The 13,674-nt window shown below is 40.7% G+C and overlaps 1 protein-coding gene and 1 long non-coding RNA gene across 13 annotated transcripts in view; one reads left to right on the forward strand and one right to left on the reverse strand.

The window, feature by feature from the left end:
* TMEM108 (transmembrane protein 108) overlaps window positions 1-13,674 on the forward strand; it is a 273,408-nt gene that overhangs the window by 202,373 nt on the left and 57,361 nt on the right. The gene's annotated exons all lie outside the window — the stretch shown is intronic.
* Window positions 9,839-13,674, reverse strand: part of LOC102386335 — a 113,707-nt gene continuing 109,871 nt past the window's right edge. For all 5 annotated transcript variants that reach the window (XR_003093291.1, XR_003093290.1, XR_323452.2 and 2 more), the window contains one exon: window positions 9,839-13,156. This is a non-coding gene — a long non-coding RNA (uncharacterized LOC102386335). The remainder of the gene's footprint in view (window positions 13,157-13,674) is intronic.

The raw sequence follows: 13,674 nt of genomic DNA on the forward strand, positions 1-13,674 counted from the left end.
TATCAGCTGCCAAAAGCTGTAGAGCACAGCAGTCCCTTTTGCCTTTTGACATACTGGCAACATTCTTCTTGCCTCCAGCTAGCCTGCATTCAACACCATCGGGTGAGCAGTAGGGTAGGAGTGTTGGTCCCAGTCTGCACCCTGAAAGGATTTGCCTGGCACAGGGCAATTCTGCCTGTGGCCAGTCATGTTGGCTGTGCAGCCAGAGTCCTCTGGTTGTATAGGCGCTGACACTGTTAGTAAGGCACGTAAGGCTTTTCCAGTTAAAGAACTGTTCCTGAAAATCAATAGGTATTCTTATTTTTGCATGAAGAATTAGTTTATGATTAACATATCATTGTTGGGAGAAGGAAGAGGGGATGTTATTTTTTCCACTACGTGTGAGTGAGCCTGAAAACCACAGTATGCCAGCCTGACTGAGCACTGCCAGATATATAGTCAAATTCAAATCTCTCCATTAGTTTTAGTGGTTAGGGATAGACATTCAAAAAATCTGAGCCTGAATTGATTTAGTCTTTGCAGGTTACTCTAACCTGCAGAGCTTGAACCAATTTGCAGGTGGACAGAAATTCCCTTTTCATTCCAGGCACATGCCTGCAGTGGCTCAGGCTAGAAGCTGGGGGGTGCTAGTGCAGCGCTCCCTTTCCCTTCCATAGCGCTGAGCTGTGAGGGGGCATGGTCAGACCCCAGCAAGATGTTCTGATTAGGCAGGGGTTTCCTGCCCCAGCAGCCCAGCAGGGAGTTGGTAACACAGTTTTTATCACCCCTAACTCAGTGTTTATCAGCCCATTAAGAAAACAAATCTTCTCTCATTAGTTCAAGCTCTTCTTATAAAACTTTTTCCAAGGAAGGAACAGAGGGACATTATCAATTAACTGTTGATTAGCTCCAAAAGCCCTAAGCTGGCACTGTCCTGTCTGCCTTTGTCCTGTCTCCCACAGCACGGACTATAGCCAGCACGTGGTATGCTAGCTAATGCTGAGAGGTGTCTGTGTAAGATAGAGGGGAGGGCGAAAATTCCCACTTCAGCAGGGAGTGGTGAGGGAAAGTGGGGGAGCAGGAGGAAGCCAGGCAGATGCCGCTGTATGTGCAATTTCTGCTGGAGATCCAGCCAGGGAGCAGGTGGGAGGGGCCAACCCAGCTCTCTGAAGCAGAGAGCCCAGCCCCGCCCAGCCCAGAGATCATGCCAGGATGCTGGGGGACTCTGATTTAACTTAAACTAGGAACAGACATTGCAAAAACTGGTTTGTCTCAAATCAGTTAAGTCTGATTCTACATTCAACCAGGTTTATCTCAAACTGGTTTCAGCCATTTTCAAACTGGTTTATGTGCACTGAACATCTGTTCTGTTACAGGTTTAAACCAGTTTGTGATCACTTAAACCAGTGTATGTGTAATGTCTGTCCCTAGCCAGTGAAATTCCACATGCGTATGCTGGTGGAAGGAGAGGGGAGAGGGAATTAGATCCTGTATGTCACCTGGCAGGTCTTGTGAATGACTACAGATAACAGGAGCAGCTGTGCAAACCATGCAGCTCTTCAACAAAAAAAACAAATGAATTTCAATGATACCCAAGGGCTAATATTTAAGAGGGTTTACAAAAACAAATCATCCCAAGCCAAGTTGTTCATCAGCTCTGACAGCCAAGTTGCTGCACAGTGGTCCTACCATCAGATCACATAATCTGGTATTTGTATTATGCAGAGTGCCTGTGTTTCTCCACTGCCTGGCTTTACACAGAGCTTTGCTTTCAATCTGGATTGCACGTCACCCCAAGAAGAGCACTGTGTCTGACTCTTCAAAGTTGCCTCATTTCATCGGCTCCCAGTTGTGCCTCTTGGCAGCCTGCAGCACGTTGCCATGCAGCTGGTGCACAAGCAGAAGAGAAGATAAGCGGCACTGTTGGAAGATGGAGCTGGCTGCTTCCAAAAAGTGTCAGAAATACAGTAGTGACTGCATAAAAAACCCACACTCCTTCAATGAAAGCACTTTCTGAAACAAACAAAACCAAAAATGACTATTTTCATAACAAATTCTATAATATCCCTGTAGAGTCACACAAAGGCTTCCTTGCAGGGAGCATCAGCATTCAGCCATCTTTGCTTAATAATATATTTTTCAAGACACGCACTGGGTCAGTATGTGATTATAGTCCTTTAGCTAAACTGTGCTTAGTGGAAAGCAGGTGCATTTGGGTGGGACAAGGCACCAGGTGCCCTCATTGTCCTTTCTCCTCAATATATTAAGGCAATGCTAGCTGTGTTGCTCTTTAACCCTACGGCAGCTAGCTCTACCCACCCAGGAGAAAGACCGAGGCACCCCTTTGCATCTGCTGTAGATAATAGTAGAGGCCAGAAGGCAGTGTGCACTACTGATTTTGAGAGCTACTGTAAGGTGTGGTTCAGGGTGTGTTCCCCACAGCTCAAGGTGGTGACAAGATATAGTATGGATTTTTCATCTAGCTGGTGGCTGTCTTCTGCTCTCTCTCCCTTCACAGCCCGGTATCGTGAAGGCAGGATTTTGTTTGGACCTAAAGGCAGGGTTTTTTTACACAAGGTCCCACTCCTAATGCAATTTGTCTTTTTAAACCCAAATGCAAAAAGCTGAGGAAACCTGGAAAATGCCCCAGGCTTGTTCTTGCAGATATGGACCATTGACTCCCCACCCCTTCAAGAGCTGCTTATTACTTTGTGCAAACCATTGGATTGCCACTGCTTTCCCTGCGTCTGCTAAGGACTGCAAATTAGGGCCGGACACGGGCATGGGTGAACCGGGCAGTCGCCCAGGGCCTGGACAGAAAGGGGGCCTAAAAATGGTGGGTTTTTTATTGTTATCGTCCTTATCTCTGGCGAAGGAGGGGGGGAAGGCGATACTAAAAGTTTGCCTGGGGCTGCCAGGAGTCTAGGTAGGATGCTACTTCAGATTAGGTACATGTAAGAAAGGCAAGGGTCACATATGAATGTCAGCTTTCCAGAAGAGAGGAATGTCAGAGAAGAGCAGAAGGTCAAAGTCACCTCTGCTCTCTATGGTGTCTCTTAACCTCGATGCCCTTAAGTGGCTGGGGTTTTTTGTCCATTATCCTTGTATTTGCTGAGTCAGCAGATGTTATCACAAAACTGCAGCGCTGGGTGCATTCTGCAGCTCTATGAAGCAGCATTTTCTAATGGTTTGATGCTGTCAGTGCTCTGCTTCTAGATTCAGCAACAATTGAGAGATGCCTGATTGAACCGACCAGCGTGATGTTTCTTCTGGAGCAGGCTGGGGACCTTGCTTTGTTAAAATAGAAGCTTGGAATCAGACATAAGCAGAATCTGGGCCGTTGTTTTCTTTTCTTGTAATTACTGTAAATGCAATTATCAATAATTTAATTCAGGCATATTGTAAACCTCAGTGCTCAAAAGTCATGAGTTACGCTTCCAGGCCAATTCATGAGATTGGCCTAACAGTAAGGAGATTACAGATAAATAAATCATCTTACTTGCTTTCCAGTGTTGAAAACATGAACCCTAAATGCTTCAAGCCTTCTTTAAAACTGTGGGATCTAGGAACTGATGTAAAATGAATGGAACAAAGCTGAGATTTTTCAGCAGGGGGCTGCTTTCAGGCGTGGAGAAAACAGGAAAACATTTCAAGATTCTCAGAATTTTTTTTTTTAGAGTTGACATCTGTGGAATAAAATAATGATTTTACAATGATAATTGTAATAATACTGCCATAATAATGATCCATTAGCTGTGGATTTGGGCCATAGACCCCCATTGGCTTCCGTGTGGCTGTCTCAGAATCAGACTAATTCTGCAGCTGAAGAAAAACATAGCGAATTTAAATTCCTGTTTAGCCTGCAGTTCCCTATCATTCCTTTTTTCTTCATTCTCTAATTCTAGCAGAAAGGTGCATGGCTGGGGAGGAGAGGGAACAGTATTGTGTACCCAACATGATGTCAATTTATCTGGAGGCATGTTCTCTTTTTGCTGTAATTATTTCTAGTCAATTTATTTTACATGCTGGCATAAAGATCCGTTATGAAGATGAGGATTTGCTTTGTGGGATATTCTCGTATCTTCAAGAATGATGATATCTGTTAATCAATTTAATCCCTAAGTAGCAATACTGAGGTGCATTTTTATTAGTGCAGTCTGAGAAATTTTTTAAAATCTGCATCTTCTGTATTGATAGAAGCTAATTATAACTGAATGCACAGCAGTTTTAATTAAATTGTCAGTTCCGTGACAGTGATGTTTGGGAAGTAGTTGCACAGTCATTTCTTTTTAATGATGTCTGTACTTTATAATTGGGGTAATTCCAGATTTATGAGGATTAGAAGAACCATATGCCCTAAAGTGTTTCATGAAGATTCTTGCAAGAAAACGAATGAATGTGCAAGCAAGATATAATGAGAGTGGACCCATAGACAGGATAATGACAGATAGAGAATGTTCCCTGCTTGGAATCAAACACAGCATTTAAGGGAACATTTTCAAAATCTAGCATGTGCCCAGCCAGAGATAATACAGGCTGCCAGTATGTGAAGATAACACAGTAGCATAAAGGGAAGATAGTGGTTTTCTACAGCAGGCCCCTTGTGCTGCTCACTGCAGCAGAACAGTCAGTTAAGGTACATTTTGGCCTGTGTTCAAAAGAGATAAATAATTTTGGGTCCTCCAGTTTGAATCACCTCATTTTCAGAGAGTGCATTCTCAGCAAGTGTAAAAGTCGGCCAGCTATAAAGTGGCTCATGTTATGTGTTCCAGGCACCTAAAATTATGATGTGTTATGAGGCACCTAAAATTATTTGTTCCTTCTGAACAGTAATGCTGTTGAGATCAGGCCCAGTAGCTGACACTATGTTAAGTACTAGCCATGACAGTGAGCATTGGTGGGGAGTGTGCTATGAAAATAATGCTAATAGCAGCAATGATTCTTCCAAATAATGACTAAAACAGTGAGCATAGTGGATCTAGGGAAGGAAGGGTATCTGGGAAACAGGAATAGCTAAATAGTGGTTTTTATTATTATTATTTCTACTGTTTATTTCATCAAGTCTAAATTCTGCCTTTAAAAAGAGTTGGAGCTGATATGTTGGCATGCATTCAGATGAGAAGGGGAAAGAGGTGAACTGCTTGTTCTTTTTAATGATTTCATGCATTTGTTGCCCATACCCACAACAGATGTACACATACCTACGTCATATTCATGTCTGCCTGAGACAGCTGTCAGGAGATCCGTGCTGCCATGTAACAGATGCCAATAGAGTGCTGCCCTTCAGTACTAATAGGATTTTTATTAATGATCGTACAGTATGTTGCCCATTGTTTCTCGCTAAATGGTGTTTTAATTTGTGTAATTAAAAATAGTGGTGAATAGGCCTAAAAATGGGAGCTAAGGAACCCAGTCATTTTTCCTAGGAATAATAAAAACTGGTCACTGAGAATATCTGGATGCCAGTGAGAGAGTTCTGAATTGTGGGCAGGCTGGTACCACAGATAGCTTTAATTCTGGCATTTCCTGACTTTTGTGTACCCGACTTTGAATAATAGTGTGTGTGTAGGGATTGGTGCACAGATGTAGATGTGGATGTATCTCATACACATAGTGTTTTCCTTCAACCCTTCAATCAGGAATTATTCTCATTAAACTCAGTATGAGTTTTATTTGATTAAGGACTGATGGCCCAGGCCTACCAGGATCCTAAATGTCATCAGCTCCCATTTTAGACACTGGGAGTTAATGTTCCTCACCACTCCAATGAGGACATCAATATTGAACCTGCATGCCCAGCAGCTTTGTAGGGACTTTAAGGTTGGCCTTATCCCTAATGAATGGAGTTCACCATGGGAGCATGGCCTTCTACTAGACCCCTACACAGAGCAAACTTGATTCACACTATCTCCTGTTCACATGAAGCCCCATTTTAAGTGCTCTTGCAGCAAAAAATCTCATTTGATTAGAATGTTTCATGATTCTTTAAAATATAAATGGGGGGCTAGGGGATGCATGCATATGCCCTCCTCCCCAAATTTATAAAGAGCAACCAACAGAAAGTGTCATCCAATGTCTAGTGCCCCTGTGTTTCGTCATTGATAATGTTGCTTGGTAACCAGTGGAAGGCATGTTACAGACTAGCCGGGCCGTAGCTGAATTACTCTTATTCAAAACTGTGCTTTTTTTCCAGAGAGGGATCAGAGACCCCTAACTGGCTCTTTTTTGTTGTGGCCTGCACATATATTTTGGGGGCAACAAAATGTAGGCTTGGAAAAAAAAAACATGTTATGCCGTCTGTTTTTATCCTACATAAGACAATTGTGTTTTACTTTGCTATGTGACAAAAGGGCTGTGAATAACATTCCATTATGGTGATGGGTTTTTTCACATCCTCTTGTCTTTGATCATGATGGCATGGTGTGGGGAAGCTGCCTGTCTTCAATTCTGTAACTCTATAACTAGGCAGGGTGCCCAAGTTGACAAAAACTGAAAAAACAAAAAAACCAATTTTTACTCTACAGATTTGCTTGTTATGACCAAAGAGCATTGGAACAATTTATTCATTGGTAAGTACATTAGAAACAGGCTTGAAAAGAAAATGGACAAAGTCCTCAGGAATCAGCTTGTTTGCACTTCTTATGCATTCCAATCATATTAAAATGCAAAACATGTTTTCCTTGGTTTGCTTCACTCTTTAGCCCATGTTTATATAACCATGGTAATTTTGGTTGCCTCTGACATTAGCTGAAATTATTATCAAAAATTATTTTCTTGTAACTCAAACAATATGTAAAATAGTTTTATGATTAATGTGACAATTAAAATAATAAATGTTACAGATCTTGTTATAATGATCATTTCAACCATCTCCATTTTGATTGTTTTGCCCAAACGATGATTGCAGGTTTAGTCCTGCCAAGAGCTGAGAACTGTGAACTTTTCAAATCAAATGCATACATAGAGGTACCATTTTCATCTTGTAAGTTGCAGTAAGTACTTTAATGCCATTGCAGGTCAGTCAGTTATAATTGCCTCTAATTGGCTGTCCTACAAACTCTAACATTGCTTACCTGCGGTGAAGAGATACTCCAAAAAGATGTTATTCATTTCTCTTTTAAAAACATCTCGCAAAACCCAATAAATTACTCTGTCAGAACCTTATAACTAAAAGCTTTGATGATCAGCATAAGTGAGAGGCACAAGCATTGATATAAATTGATATTTTGCAATTACCTTCCAGAGAAAGCTTCTGTTTCTCAAATATTGGCAAATGTTTTCGTTACAGGTTCCTCATGAAACTGGATGGGAAGGGGGAAGTATTTTTTATTGATAAAAAAAATGATTTGCCATTATCAATCTATGCAAAGGAAACCTTTATAATAGCAGCAGCGCCTAAAGATCTTTTAAATCATATATTAACTGCTTCTCCATAATGTTTAGAAAATTAGAAGTAGGAAAAGCTATTAACTAGTTGAATGTCAGTTTGCCCATTATCTAATCTAAGATTAACCCCCACCTAGTTGATCTATTTATATCCTCAGGAAAAGATTCTTGATTCATTCTGTGGGGAAGTCACTTTCTTCATAGGCTAATGACTAGATAAAAACTCTTCATTTTTTTTTAACCTTAAAAATGCTATTTCAGAATTATTTTATGAACCGACTTGAATCAAAAGTAATGGTGTGAATATGTGTGGGAGATGAAATTACTTGGAGGGAATTTTAAGATGATCAGAAGAACTAAGAACAATAAAAAGGTCTGGTATCTCCCACCAGAACCTCGGCTTCCTGTTAATAGAGGAATGACAGCTTTGTTGTTAAAGTATGTAGACACTAATTGAAGACAATAAAGAATAAAGAGGTTGGTCATCTTTCAAAGGCACTTTCAATTTATGGGCTATATTATTCATTGGCAGAATGCTGAATCCACTGAAAAAGCTTCCATGTTTAAAATTCTGACCTGTAACTTTATGGGAATGATATGCAACTGCAGTTCTAATTACTTGTGGTACAGAGTCAATGGATTTTCTGTTCACTTGGGACTCATGAGAGCAAGGAAAAAAAGTGCATTTCTAACCTAGAGGCCTAATGAAATATTACCTATCATATTCAGTGTCTATGAAACCATAGGGAAGGGCAGATGCCCTGAAAATGAGTTTCTGGAACCCAGGAGCATGTGAATAGGAGCCAATCCTATTGAAGTAATGAACTGTTAAAATGAGTAATTCAGTAGGTGGGTGTTTATTAACAATAGGAGAATGCTTTTGGCTAGCATGTGAGGACCTTCTGGCCTAATGATACCATAGGATGCATCAGTCTTCCACCAGAATTGCTTTCTGCTAGTGGTGATCCAAGCCCCTGTACTTGGAGGATTCCAAGGGATTTTTGAAGACTAACTAGACATCAAATAAAAACCCCTGTAAGCTACATGTAGTTACTTTGTTTCTGTCTTTGTGGTTAATTCAACCACGACCAAAATGATGACTAACACCATCATTGGAGGAGACAGAAAACTTGTAGAAAGGCAGAGCTATTCTGCAAAGTTACCCAGGGATATGACAGCAGTGGGATCTGCAGGTAATGAAGGAAGCATAAGTCGTAATGAGAAAGCTTGTCCCCAAGGAGAGGGAATAAATAGCAAAGGTAGATCCATTCAACACACTGAAGTGAGTTTATTTTCATCTTCTCTCTTTGCTGTTGTTATAACCTTGTTTTCCATCTAGCTACGGTTGCCTCCAGGAACAAGCAGAATATAGGCAAGTAGAGAAAATGTTCACTAGATGCTTAAAAAGCAAAGCAGTGATAAACTAGCGTGTGATGAAGTAGGCCATCATCTGCAAAAGCTTAAGCCACTCTGAACCAGTTAGTCTCTAACGGCACTTTTACCTGTATGCCAATGCGCTCTGATTAGATGTCTCCATGTTTCAAAATGGTGGTGGGAACGCTTTAACTAAAGCTCATTGAATGAGTTTTAGTTACAGCACCTCTGCCTCCATTTTGAAACATGGGACACTGACTTCATGAGATGCTGTGGGTGTTTTAATTAAAATGTCTCCCAAGAACTGTTTTAATTAAAATGCTTCCCACACACACACACACACACTCCGGAGCACGTGTATCGGTGCCCTAAGGAGTCACCCTGCTCTGCCTTCTGCCTGACTTCATTCTAACACAGTTAACTACCTTTCTCTACTGAAATAAGATTTTGAACCATGCCCAATCCCTGGTTATAGTGTGTTAGTCATTTTCACCTATGTAAAACAACCATTCTGATTTGGCAATGCTTTATACATATGTCACTACTTTTACTTTACACTGTGCATGATGACTGCTCAAAGGACAAGAAAATGAAGAATCAGACACTCTGATTTGCAAAGCATTGTACGGTGTATTAGCAGAAGCATGAAATGACAAGAGTCAACTGACCAAGGCAGGTTGGACTTCTTCATCATCCGCCTTCAGAATTCTCTAGCCGTCTGGATTTTTTTTTCAGATTCTCTCAGTAAACTTTAATAGAAGTGTCATGGTACTGTGTACTTTTGAAAAACAGGCCATATTTATGAAATGCCTGGATGTATTTATATGCTTAAGTTTGTTCCCTTTGATGATTTTGATTTAGGCACTTGTGGCTTAGTCAGGGGTTTTTTTGTATTGTAGTAGTAGTAGTAGTATGTTTGGATCATGCTGTAGTTGTGATGGTCCAGGAAATGTGCAAGACGCAAGGGTTATTATGGCTGATATCTTTTATTGGACCACCTGCACGTCTGGGATTTTCATTGTAAATCTTTGTATTTCTTTCAAATGGAATGGGTTTCATTTCGTCATGAACCAGCTGGACCTGTATAATTGGCCTGGAAAATGTCACAGAAGATACATATGAGAATTCCAACATCTTTTGTTTCCAAGGACTAGAAATAAATGGAAGACCAAATTATCTGGCACTGTAAATGACTAGATTACCACAGCCGAGATTTTGGCTGGTATTTTGGCACTTGCAGTCCAGTGCTGAAGCCTGAAAACTGATAGGGCTTAAGTGATGTACAGGCTCGGTGCTGGCTCTCAGCACAGCAACGAACTCTGCCCACATATATAGTGACCTAATATGTGACTGGACTCCTGGAGTTGAATCTTGCCCTAAGTTTTGTGGGGAAAATGGGACCACATACCTCTTTCCCCATTTTCCACACCATTTAGAACATGTGGGATTCTGATCCACAGGAGTCTTGAATAATATACAACCTTCTGTGGTAAATTGTATGCCAGACACACAAAGCTTAAGTATTCATAGTGTTTTTTAAATGTATACATTTTCTGTATCTTCCTGTCCCTTACATAATAGTAACATTAACAAGAATAAAAACACGTAATGCAAGGAACAAAACAAATACAAATCCCAAATGAAATGCATTGGAGAAGCATTGAAAGCATCAGCAGTAGGAATCCCATGAATTTTGTAAGGAAGACAATTCCACCAAATTGGGTCCAAGTACTTTGCAGATGGCACAGATGGTTTAACAAGTGACAGATGGGAAACAGAACCCAAATTATGGGCAAATTCATAAACATAAAGCAGGTTTCTCCAACAGGTAGGAGTCAAAGTCTGAAGGGTGTTCAATAACAGTAACATGTTAATTTTAACTTTCAAAAGGTAGTCAAGTAAAGATGGAGCATGGCAAGCTGCAAGATGAGCACAAAAATACAATGGAGCTACCAGAATAGGAGTAGATTGCAAACAAAAAAAGAGACAGAAAAACTAGCCAAAAATGTAACTACAATCAAGCCTAGAAATAATAAATGAGCAGACCAAGATTGTGTTTATGAGTACATTTGAAGAAAAAATATTGTGAAACGTTATGTCTTCTTTTCATCAAAATTTAATTTGTATTGACATTTTATGACCCATTCTATTGGTTGGTTAAATGTGTGTAACACTTCCAATTACTAACGAAGCTACAGATGCAATGTGAAACAGATGTGCTTAACCTATAAAAACAGTGAAAAAAAATACGAATTAACAAGTCTTCTTCACAAATAAGAAGAGAAAATGTGGGGGGAGAGAAAGTCCAGCCAAAGCAAAACTACACAAAGATGCTATCCTATAATCAGTATGTCGGAAAAGAAAAAAAAATCCAATTTAAAACTCATAAGAAAGTGATTCTTTTATACTGACTGAAATAATGCATAGAGGAAATTAGAGAGGCTCTCACAATTTGATACAGAAACATGAATGTAAAACTCTTTATTCTGAATGAAAGGATTTCTGTTTTCGTACCTGAAAATGGGATGTGCCCTTATACAGAAATCTGGGTGTATAGGCCATGAGAGAGATTATAGTACTATTGTGGGAATAAAATTGTTTAAAAAAAAAACATTAGCAAAGTAGCTGTATGTTTGACTCACAACTCGAGCCTGGACAAACAGGTGGGTGCTGTACTAACGTTACCTCCCTATCAGGGCTGGTAGACTTGGAGACTGAGTGGCATGGAAGGTGTGAGATATGGTATTTGCTAGCTTGAAACAACTTCTCCCTTTGTCTCCAGGAGAAGGGAGTAGTCTAATCCATTGTTGCCAACCTTTTTTGGAGTGACATTCCCCTGTGGGTCCCTGTGATGGTATATTACAGGTAATAACAATGGTATACTTGGTTACTACAACCAGACTGGAGTCTTGCCAACAACCTAAGAAACAGCATGCAGTTTTCTTCTTGTTTCTTTCTTCCTTTTCTTTCATTTATGTTTCCCCATTCTCTCCTGCTTTCCCAGTCTGTCCTGTTTCACATATCTTGGAATTCTAAAAGATATACTAAAATAATCTATCAAGAGAGATGCACTAGGTAAATGGCAGAGCATTGGAGGCGGATTTTGCTGTGTGTGCCACAGTACATATGGCGGTGGTAAACAGGATAATTGAAGTAGCACCTGCTAGCACTGTTGGAGTGAAGCATCTTCAGTGAGAGTAACCATTTTTCAATATAACTTGGCCATAAAAATCTGTCCTGTGCTGAAACTTGATATAAATCACACTCTCATCTGAGACTGGGAGTGAGATGTCTGGCTTCAGATGCTCTATGTACGTGAAAGGGAGATTACATGCTGCAGTAATTAAAATTGTTTCAATTTTTAAGGCTTTTTGCAAGGAAGACCGTCACTTAAGTTGGGTAAAATAAGATATCCCCTGATGCTCTGCTGGGAACTCAGACTGCACTGATCCTCTTCAGAGAGGCAACAGTGGATTCACTGATCTCAGGGGACTTGGATCTACACAGAGATAGTAGGCCTTGTCACTGGCCCTTAGCTTACCCTTGCTGTCACCCTTTTGATAAGTTGGCAATACAGTTCTAACAGAACCATGCTGCTACAGAGTACCCATTCACTGCTGCTCCTTGAATGTGTGGACGGTAAGCACTCACAGGCTATGGCCAGCATTAACTTTCATTGATCTCAAACCAGACCATGCTGCAGGGTTAGTAGAATAGGGATGTACCCCCCATTTTACATGTCCTAGAACAGACTTTGCAGCTGAAAGCTCTTTTCCACTAATATATCTGAATTAGATGCATTAGAACATATCAGAACTGAAGCAAAAGTCCTTCAGCATATTTCTTCTGCTGTGGGATTATGGGTAAATCCTTCCCTTGCACTTCTCAGGTGCTTTATGGACCTAGAAACACTTCAGCTCCCAGAACCAGCACCAGCCACGTGATAGAGAGGCTGTAGCATTCAGAGCTCTGCAGTACTTTATCACTCCCACGTATCTCCCCTTCGGTCCCAGAATTCCATTTAATATGATAGGTTTTGTTTATGTTCTTAACTGGCCAAGTGCACTGGTTGTATTTTATGAGACCATCCTTGGGAGCCAAGCCTGACTTATCAAGACACGCAGTTATGAGAAGGTGTTTATAGCAGTGTTATTTATAGCATAGAACTTCTGATCAAAAGGTAGTGTGTGCAACCTCTGATTAGAGCATAAAATACCTATTTGAGAAAAGCTGGGAAAATGAAGCAGGTTTCTTCTGATGCCAAGCATAGTATCACAAAGTGAACCCGCATTCGCTTCAGGAGGGAGATGAAGCATTTTTGTGCCATCTGCTCATCTCCTTAGCGTTCCCTCTGCTGGCCTCCTGCCCCAGTACCAACTCCTCTGCATCTCTGAATTGCTTTGATTGCTCCAATACACTGTGGGATCAAGAAATAGAAAGGGGAGTAACTTGGTCACATAGGTCTGCACATATTAGAAATCCTAGCTATGCAACACAGATTCCTCTCCATCCAGTATATGCACCTATTTTTCTTCCCACCACAGCCAGAATTATGTCAGTGTCTAGTACTGCCTCATCTGCCTAGTCAATAAGGAAGCAAAACTACCCTTTCAGTGGTGTATCTGCCCCAAAAGACTCTCTCCGTTCTGTGTCAGGTGAAGATCACGCAGGAAGGAAGCAAGCCTTGCCCTGTGGGGAATGTGTACTTCTAGGAGATTCTCATTTGTAGGTGTAGGCAGCTGCCGTGCTGCCAAAGAAATTGGCAGCGTTCATCAAGCGAGGAGCTTGTGCTACATATTTCATGGGGTTACTATGAAGAGCTTCTGGTGCTAGATCACTGTCTGCATTAGAAAAGATTATAACAAATGTGTATAGAAAAATGGAATGAACTGTTTTAAAGGAGGCAAGATACTGTTTTGCACCAGGATGTCAGCT

Source organism: Alligator sinensis, unplaced genomic scaffold (assembly GCF_000455745.1).
Source record: "Alligator sinensis unplaced genomic scaffold, ASM45574v1 scaffold54_1, whole genome shotgun sequence".
In the NCBI taxonomy this organism is placed as follows: domain Eukaryota; kingdom Metazoa; phylum Chordata; order Crocodylia; family Alligatoridae; genus Alligator; species Alligator sinensis.